This window comes from Triticum urartu, chromosome 3A (assembly GCF_056163025.1).
Source record: "Triticum urartu cultivar PI428250 chromosome 3A, HENAU_Tu73, whole genome shotgun sequence".
Lineage (NCBI taxonomy): Eukaryota > Viridiplantae > Streptophyta > Magnoliopsida > Poales > Poaceae > Triticum > Triticum urartu.
The window spans coordinates 632,109,679-632,118,763 of NC_141875.1; positions in this window are offsets into that span (position 1 = coordinate 632,109,679).

A 9,085-nucleotide genomic window follows, 5' to 3' on the forward strand; every position below is an offset into this window, starting at 1 on the left:
ACCATAGGCTAGCTTCTAGGGTTTAGCCTCTCTGATCTCGTGGTAGATCTACTCTTGTAACACCCATATCATCAATATTAATCAAGAAGGACGTAGGGTTTTACCTCCATCAAGAGGGCCCGAACCTGGGTAAAACTTCGTGTCCCTTGCCTCCTGTTACCATCCGGCCTAGACGCACAGTTCAGGACCCCCTACCCATGATCCGCCGGTTTTGACACCGACATTGGTGCTTTCATTGAGAGTTCCTCTGTGTCGTCGCCGTTAGGCTTGATGGCTCCTACTATCATCGATAGCGATGCGGTCCAGGGTGAGACTTTTCTCCCCGGACAGATCTTCGTATTCGGCGGCTTTGCACTGCGGGCTAATTCGCTTGGCCATCTGGAGCAGATTGAAAGCTATGCCCCTGGCCATCAGGTCAGATTTGAAAGTTTGAATTACACGGCCAACATCCGTGGGGACTTGATCTTCGACGGATTCAAGCCACAGCCGGGCGCGCCGCACTGTCGCGATGGGTATGACCTAGCTCTGCCACCGGACGATACCCCAGAGGCCGCGCCCGCATCAGCTCCAACCCTTAGCTCGGAGCCAGCTGCACCAATCGAGGATGGGTGGCTAGACACCGCCTCAGGGGCTGCAGTCTCGATGGCGATCGAGCAAAACAGCAGCATAATCCTCTGCGCAGCCCGTGACTCCAAGGTGCCGGACTCTCTTCCGAACCCTGAACCATCCGCGCCCCTGCCAATCGAATTCGATTGGGCGTCGATCATGGAATTCACCGCCGCGGATATCTTTCAGCACTCGCCCTTCGGCGACATTCTGAATTCACTAAGGTCTCTCTCTTTGTTAGGAGAGCCCTGGCCGGATTATGGCCAACATGATTGGGATGTGGACGATGAAGAAATTCGACGCCCACCCACCACCCACTTTGTAGCCACTGTCGATGATTTAACCGACATGCTCGACTTCGACTCCGAAGACATCGACGGTATGGACGACGATGTAGGAGACGAACATGAACCAGCACCTATAGGGCACTGGAAAGCCACCTCGTCGTATGACATATACATGGTGGATACACCCAATGAAGGCAACGTCGACGAGATAGCGGAGGATGACCCCTCCAAGAAGCAACCCAAGCGCCGACGTCAGTGGCACCGCTCTAAGTCCCGCCAAAGCAAAAGTGGTGATACCGGCACAGGAGATAATAACACTCCGAATAGCGCCGAAGACAACAACAATCCCCTCCAGCAAGATTTAGAGCAGGAGGATGAAGGATCCAGCTCTCCTGAGAGAGCGGCTGGTGGAGAGGAGGAGGATGACAATTACATGCCCCCCTCCAAAGATGAGGCAAGCCTCGGCGACGATGAATTCGCCGTACCAGAGGATCCCGTCGAACAAGAGCGCTTCAAGCGCAGGCTTATGGCCACGGCAAATAGCCTGAAGAAAAAGCAGCAGCAGCTTCAAGCTGATCAAGATCTGCTAGCTGACAAATGGACTGAAGTCCTTGCGGCCGAGGAATATAAACTCGAGCGTCCCTCCAAGAGTTACCCAAGGCGCAGGTTACTACCCCGACTGGAGGAAGAAGCGTATGATACGGCTGATCAGCCACCTCGTGGCCGCGATAGAGAGGCATTCCAGCCAAAAGCTCAACCTCCACCCCAACGCCATCCAAATAAAAAGGCATGGGGAGATATGCCAGACCCACGAGACATATTGGAGGACAAAGCAAAGCATTCAAGATCGATCTATGGATCACGAGGGTGCACCACTCTACGAGACGGTAAACGTCACGCCGGATACAGTAAAAGCAAATCCGGCCGGGCCGAACACAGCGGGCAGGACCCATACGAGCTGCGTCGCGATATAGCCCAATACAGAGGCGCCACACACCCCTTATGCTTCACAAACGAAGTAATGGAACATCAATTCCCAGAAGGTTTCAAACCTGTAAACATTGAATCATACGACGGCACAACAGATCCCGCAGTATGGATTGAGGACTTCCTCCTCCACATGGCCCGCGGTGATGACTTACATGCCATCAAGTACCTCCCACTAAAACTCAAAGGACCAGCGCGGCATTGGCTTAATAGCTTGCCAGTGGACTCCATTAGCTGTTGGGAAGATCTGGAGGCCGCATTCCTCGACAACTTTCAGGGCACTTATGTGCGACCACCAGACGCCGATGACTTGAGCCACATAATTCAGCAGCCAGAAGAGTCGGCCAGGCAATTCTGGACTCGGTTCCTTACAAAGAAAAATCAAATCGTCGACTGTCCGGATGCGGAGGCCTTAGCGGCTTTCAAGCACAACATCCGAGATGAGTGGCTAGCCCGGCACCTTGGTCAGGAAAAGTCCAAATCTATGTCAGCTCTTACGACGCTCATGACCCACTTTTGTGCGGGAGAAGACAGCTGGTGGGCTCGCAGTAATAACATATCAAAGAACCATGGTACCTCAGATACCAAGGACGGCAATAGCAGGTCACGTCGCAAAAAGCATAAGTGCCGCATTAACAGCGAAAGTACTGAGGATACGACAGTCAATGCCGGATTCAAAGGCTCTAAACCCGGTCAGCGGAAAAAGCCATTCAAACAAAGTACGCCGGGTCCGTCTAGCTTGGACCGTATACTCGATCGCTCGTGTCAAATACACGGCACCCCAGACAAGCCAGCCAATCACACCAACAGGGATTGTTGGGTGTTCAAGCAGGCCGGCAAGTTAATTGCCGAAAACAAGGACAAGGGGCCACATAGCGATGACGAGGAAGAACCCCGGCAGCCGCACACTGGAGGACAGAAGAGGTTTCCCCCGCAAGTGCAGACGGTGAACATGATATACGCAACCCACATCCCCAAGAGGGAGCGGAAGCGTGCGCTCAGGGACGTATATGCGTTGGAGCCAGTCGCCCCAAAGTTCAACCCTTGGTCCTCCTGTCCGATCACCTTCGATCGCAGGGACCACCCCACTAGTATCCGTCATGGCAGATTCGCCGCACTAGTCCTAGAGCCAGTCATCGACAGATTTCACCTCACTCGAGTCCTTATGGATGGCGGCAGCAGCCTGAACCTGCTTTATCAGGACACAATGCGCAAAATGGGTATAGACCCCTCAAGGATCAAACCCACAAAAACGACCTTTAAAGGCGTCATTCCAGGCATAGAGGCCCACTGCATAGGCTCAATTACACTGGAAGTGGTCTTCGGATCCCTGGATAACTTCCGAAGCGAAGAGTTAATCTTCGATATAGTCCCATTCCACAGTGGTTATCACGTGCTGCTCGGACGAACCGCATTCGCTAGATTCAATGTGGTACCACATTATGCATACCTCAAGCTCAAGAGGCCAGGACCTCGCAGAGTTATTATAGTCAATGGAAACACAGAGCGCTCTCTCCGAATAGAGGAGCACACCACGGCCCTTGCAGCAGAAGCGCAAAGAAGCCTCTCAAGGCAATCTACCAGTTCGGCGTTTCAAAGCCCAGACACCTTCAAGCGCGCTCGGGGCAATCGGCAGACAGACCGCCTGGCGCGATCTGAGCTCACATAGCAATACAGCGGCCACCCCAATCCCAGCCCAACGGCGTTATTCATGCCACGCGTACATAATTACGCATTAAAAATACCATGGGCACAGGTGGGGAGGGGGGGGGGCACAACTGCGGCACGCCCCAAAATGCGGCCTAAACCGCACTAGGGGCTTCCCGTTTGGTTATTTTTCTTTTTCTTTCAGGACTTTAATCTCTGGAAACACTGTTCGGCAACTCTATTGTCGAACACATGATACATCAACCAAGGAGGCAGACAACTACGTTATACAACGGAATTCCCAGGTTGATTACAGATTTCATATCATTCCTCAGCTCGCCCTTGGAAGGGACATAGTCCTACTCTTTTGCTTATTGCACTATCTGTATCACTCTGCTTTAATGCAATTTTTAATATACAATGCATGACATTATGACTATTATTGCATTTTTGTTATATATATATATCTATGTGTTCATTAATGATGCCTTGCAACCGTACACTCTGGTACGGCCAATGCACCAGGGTCTTACGTACCCACAATATGGTGTGAAAAGTTTGAACACTTTCACAAGTGCGGCACCCCGAACTTATAGCATTATATGCATCAGCTCCGAATCATGTCTTTGGTCAAATGTTGGGTTTGCCCGGCTCCTATGTTTTGGTACCTTACGTTCCGCTCTATCGGCTAAGGTAGCGCTAGGAGAACTACTGCGATTGTGCCCCAGTTCTGCCAGGCCGAGCACCTCAGTAGAGAAATCTAAAACTGACTGTCATGATAAGGCGAGAGACTGGTCGCTGTTCGGCGAGGTTTTTTGAGTCCCTAAAGACTTATGCTGCTTAGGGCGAGGGGCCGGCTCCGTCCGGCTTACAGGCGTGTATCGCGCCCCGAATTCGGCCTTCCGAATACCAGGGGCTTCGCTGAAATTTGAAATTATAGAATTCTATGGCTAAGTGAGAGTGATAAAGCATTATTAGTCCGGTTGCCTTGTTCGTTGTGCTGAGCACCTCCCTCGAAGGACCCAAACATGGGAACAAGAGTGCTCAGGTTTATCCTGAACACCCCAGCACTAGTGGCATGGGGGAAGAAAGCCGAGGACTAGCCATCTCTCAGATTGGATAAACAGCCAAACAGAAGGTAATATTTTAAATTCTAACAAGCGTTGCATAGCGAACATAATACAAGTTTTCATACATACAGGACAACACGAGCAAGTCTCATTCAAATATTACATTTCGCGAACACTCATCCGCGATAAGATGGGCACCCGGAAGAACACCCTCGTAGTACATCTCGGGGTGGCGGTGCTCCTTGCCCTCCGGTGGCCTCTCCTTGATCAGCTTCACGGCATCTAGCTTGACACACTGCATTTTTACACGGGTGAAAGCCCGGTGTCGGTGTCAAAAGCGGCGGATCTCGGGTAGGGGGTCCCGAACTGTGTGTCTAGGCGGATGGTAACAGGAGACAAGGGACATGATGTTTTACCCAGGTTCGGGCCCTCTCGATGGAGGTAAAACCCTACTCCTGCTTGATTACTATTGATGATATGGGTAGTACAAGAGTAGATCTACCACGAGATCGAGGAGGCTAAACCCTAGAAGCTAGCCTACGGTATGATTGTTGTTCCTATGGACTAAAACCCTCCGGTTTATATAGACACTGGAGAGGGCTAGTGAGGGAGTCTTGGATCAGGGGGTGTCCGGGTAGCCGGACTATACCTTCGGCCGGACTCCTGGACTATGAAGATACAAGATTGAAGACTTCGTCCCGTGTCCGGAAGGGACTTTCCTTGGTGTGGAAGGCAAGCTTGGCGATACGGATATGTAGATCTCCTACTATTGTAACCGACTCTGTGTAACCCTAGCCCTCTCCGGTGTATATATAAACCGAAGAGTTTTAGTCCGTAGGACGAACAACAATCATACCATAGGCTAGCTTTTAGGGTTTAGCCTCTCTGATCTCGTGGTAGATCTACTCTTGTACTACCCATATTATCAATATTAATCAAGCAGGACGTAGGGTTTTACCTCCATCAAGAGGGCCCAAACCTGGGTAAAACATCGTGTCCCCTGCCTCCTGTTACCATCCGGCCTAGACGCACAGTTCGGGACCCCCTACCCGAGATCCGCCGGTTTTGACACCGACATTGGTGCTTTCATTGAGAGTTCCTCTGTGCCGTCACCATCAGGAAGGATGCCTCATCCCGTCTTTAAAGACGACACCATTGCTAAGGGAGCTTTGGCTGTCGGCCAGACTCTCAGGCTAGGTGGTTTCCTTATGACCACCCGTTCGGCTGCTGCGCCGATGATGACCTCTCGGGTCATCGAAAGCAATCTTCACGCCAGCTCGGAATTCACCGAGCAGCTAGATCCAATGGAGCTCTCTTCCCTAAACGAGCTCTTGGATCGCTTCGCCGCCCTAGGAGTCGCTACGGATTATGACCAGATTGGGTCTAAACCCGATCTGAGAGAGATTAACTCCCCCCAGGTCACCCATCACGTTGTCGTGGTAGAGGGACAATGCAGCGACCCTTCATCTATCTTAAGGACTAGATATGTACGGATTCCCGATCCCTCCAAGTCGGATACCCGTGGAGGGGAGGACATCACTGAAGACCTGAACTTAAAGTCAGGTGACGGGCTAGATTCATTGGACAGCATCCAAGAATCCGAACTTCCAAGTTCGGAAACTCCTTGGCCCCTAGGTCTCAGATTGGGTGAGGTTTCGGATTTGATTCCACCCACCCACCCATACATAAGCGATCTATCCAAATTAGGCAAGAGCCTGAAACAGTACATCATTTCTGGGCCAGATTCCTCCTGGTTATGAACAGGATAAAGGACTGCCGCGAGGAAGACACAATTTTATTCTTTTGCAATAATTGCACGGACAAGGGAATCCTCAACGCCATAAGTCGCCGTGATATTACACGCTTAGATGACTTGGCGTCCATAGTATGAAAGTACTGTGCGATGGAAAGCGCCTGGAAAACCGAAATAAAATTTTGGGACAATCCGGTCCTGAATACAAACCCAGTCTGAAACAAAAGGGTGCATCATCACCAGACACCCGGGTTCAATACCAAAAAACAAAAGCCCTCTGCAGGGCACGGAACCGTACTGGAAGGGTGGCTTAATGGACCCTGTAAAATCCACAGTGCAGAGGGTGCCACACCAACTCACAGCCTTAGAGCATGTTGGATACTCCGGCAGGTGGCAAAAATTGGCAAAGATCTTCTAATTCCAGAAGCCACAGAAAGCCACCCTAGAGAAACCAGTACGATATCAACAGTCTTCGAGACTTTCGCATCAAATAATATGCGAAAAAGAACACTCCGCAGCCTTGCTGAAGTCTACCAAGTAGCAACAATAAACCCATGGAGTGACACGGCTATTACTTTCACTAGTAGAAAACAGGGCTTTAGTCCAGGCCGGGTCAGCCCATTAGTCCCGGTTCAGTCCAGAACCTGGACCAATGGGGGCATTGGTCCCGGTTCGTGAGCCCAGGGGGCCGGCCGGGCCATGTGGGCCATTGGTCCCGGTTCATCTGGACCTTTTGGTCCCGGTTGGTGGGACGAACCGGGACCAATGGGCCTCGCTCCTGGCCCACCACCATTGGTCCCGGTTGGTGGCTTGAACCGGGACCAAAGGCTCCCCTTTAGTCCCGGTTCATGCCACCAACCGGGACCAATGAGGTGCCTATATATACCCCCTCGCGTAAGAGCAGAGCACACTGCTCTGTTTTTTTCTGGCCGAGGGGGAGAGGGCTTGGTGGTGCTCTAGCTCACCTCCTATGCACACAAGGTGTTCGATGGAATGCCCGAGCCACACTACTTAAGCTTTCTCCTCTCCAAGCTCGACCTCCAAGCTCCATTTTCCACAATATTTGTCTAGGTTTAGCGGTCCGTCAAGCCCCGTCCCCGTCTTCACCGCCGTCGATCACCCGCGCCGAGCTCATCGCCGGCACCACCGTGGTGAGCCTCTTGTTCTTATCTTCTTTCTGAAAGGGAAAATACTCTTACTTGTATGTTTACATAGATACTTGTATTATTTTCTTACTTTTATTATTGCATCTTATATAGTGCGATGGTTTTGGTATCCGCCCCCGTCGGCCCTCGTCCTGTCTATGATTCGGATGTGGTATATATATTATCTTTATAACTATTGGTTCATTTATTGTTTATGAAAATTATGCCGACCAACGTGACATAGATTTTATTTATGTAGGATGTATGTGAATCGGAAATGGCAACCGACCCTATTGTCATGAGGGTAAATTTAGTTGAAGAAGAAAACAATTTGTTGAAGGAAAAAATAAAAAAATTGAGGAGGAGAAGATGATATTGGAGTTGCATGTTGCGGATGTCGTCGATGATCACAAGATCAAGATGGATGCAATGCGCTTGAAGATTAGAAAGATTAGAAAATATGCCATTCATACCGAGGCTTGGTATCATTATGCCGTTGGATCAATTGTTACCTTGGTTGCGATTATGATCGCATTTGTTTTCGCATTGAAATGTTTTACATAGTTTCAATGTATGGTTTAATTAATTAGATGCTGTGGAAAGCTATATGTTGTTAGATGAGAACTATGTATGCACTTTGGTTTTAATGTGATGATGAACTTCTATTAATTTGGACACTTAATTATATATAATGCACGCAGATGAACCGGCAATGGATGTACGGTGACAGACACACCTGCGAGTACATTAAGGGCGTGCATGAGTTTCTCGATGCGGCTGAGGCAAACAAGCAGAATGGTTTTATGTGTTGTCCATGCACTGAATGTGGGAATACGAGGTCTTACTCTAACCGGAAAATCCTTCACTCCCACCTGCTTTACGAGGGTTTCATGCCACACTATAATGTTTGGACGAGGCACGGAGAAATAGGGGTTATGATGGAAGACAACGAAGAAGAAGAGTACGATGACAACTATGTGCCCCCTGAATACGGTGATGCTGCAACGGGGGGAGCTGGTGAAGATCAAGAGGAACCAGACGATGTGCCCAATGATGCTGCAACGGGTGAAGCTGCTGAAGATCAAGAGGAACCAGACGATGTGCCCGATGATGATGATCTCCGCCGGGTCATTATCGATGCAAGGACGCAATGCGAAAGTCAAAAGGAGAAGCTAAAGTTCGATCGCATGTTAGAGGATCACAAAAAAGGGTTGTACCCCAATTGCGAAGATGGCAACACAAAGCTCGGTACCGTACTGGAATTGCTGCAGTGGAAGGCAGAGAATGCTGTGGCTAACAAAGGATTTGAGAAGCTACTGAAAATATTGAAGAAGAAGCTTCCAAAGGATAACGAATTGCCCGACAGTACATACGCAGCAAAGAAGGTCGTATGCCCTCTAGGATTGGAGGTGGAGAAGATACATGCATGCCCTAATGACTGCATCCTCTACCGTGGTGCATACAAGGATCTGAACGCATGCCCGGTATGCGGTGCATTGCGGTATAAGATCAGACGAGATGACGCTGCTGATGTTGACGGCGAGCCCCCCAGGAAGAGGGTTCCTGCGAAGGTGATGTGGTATGCTCCTA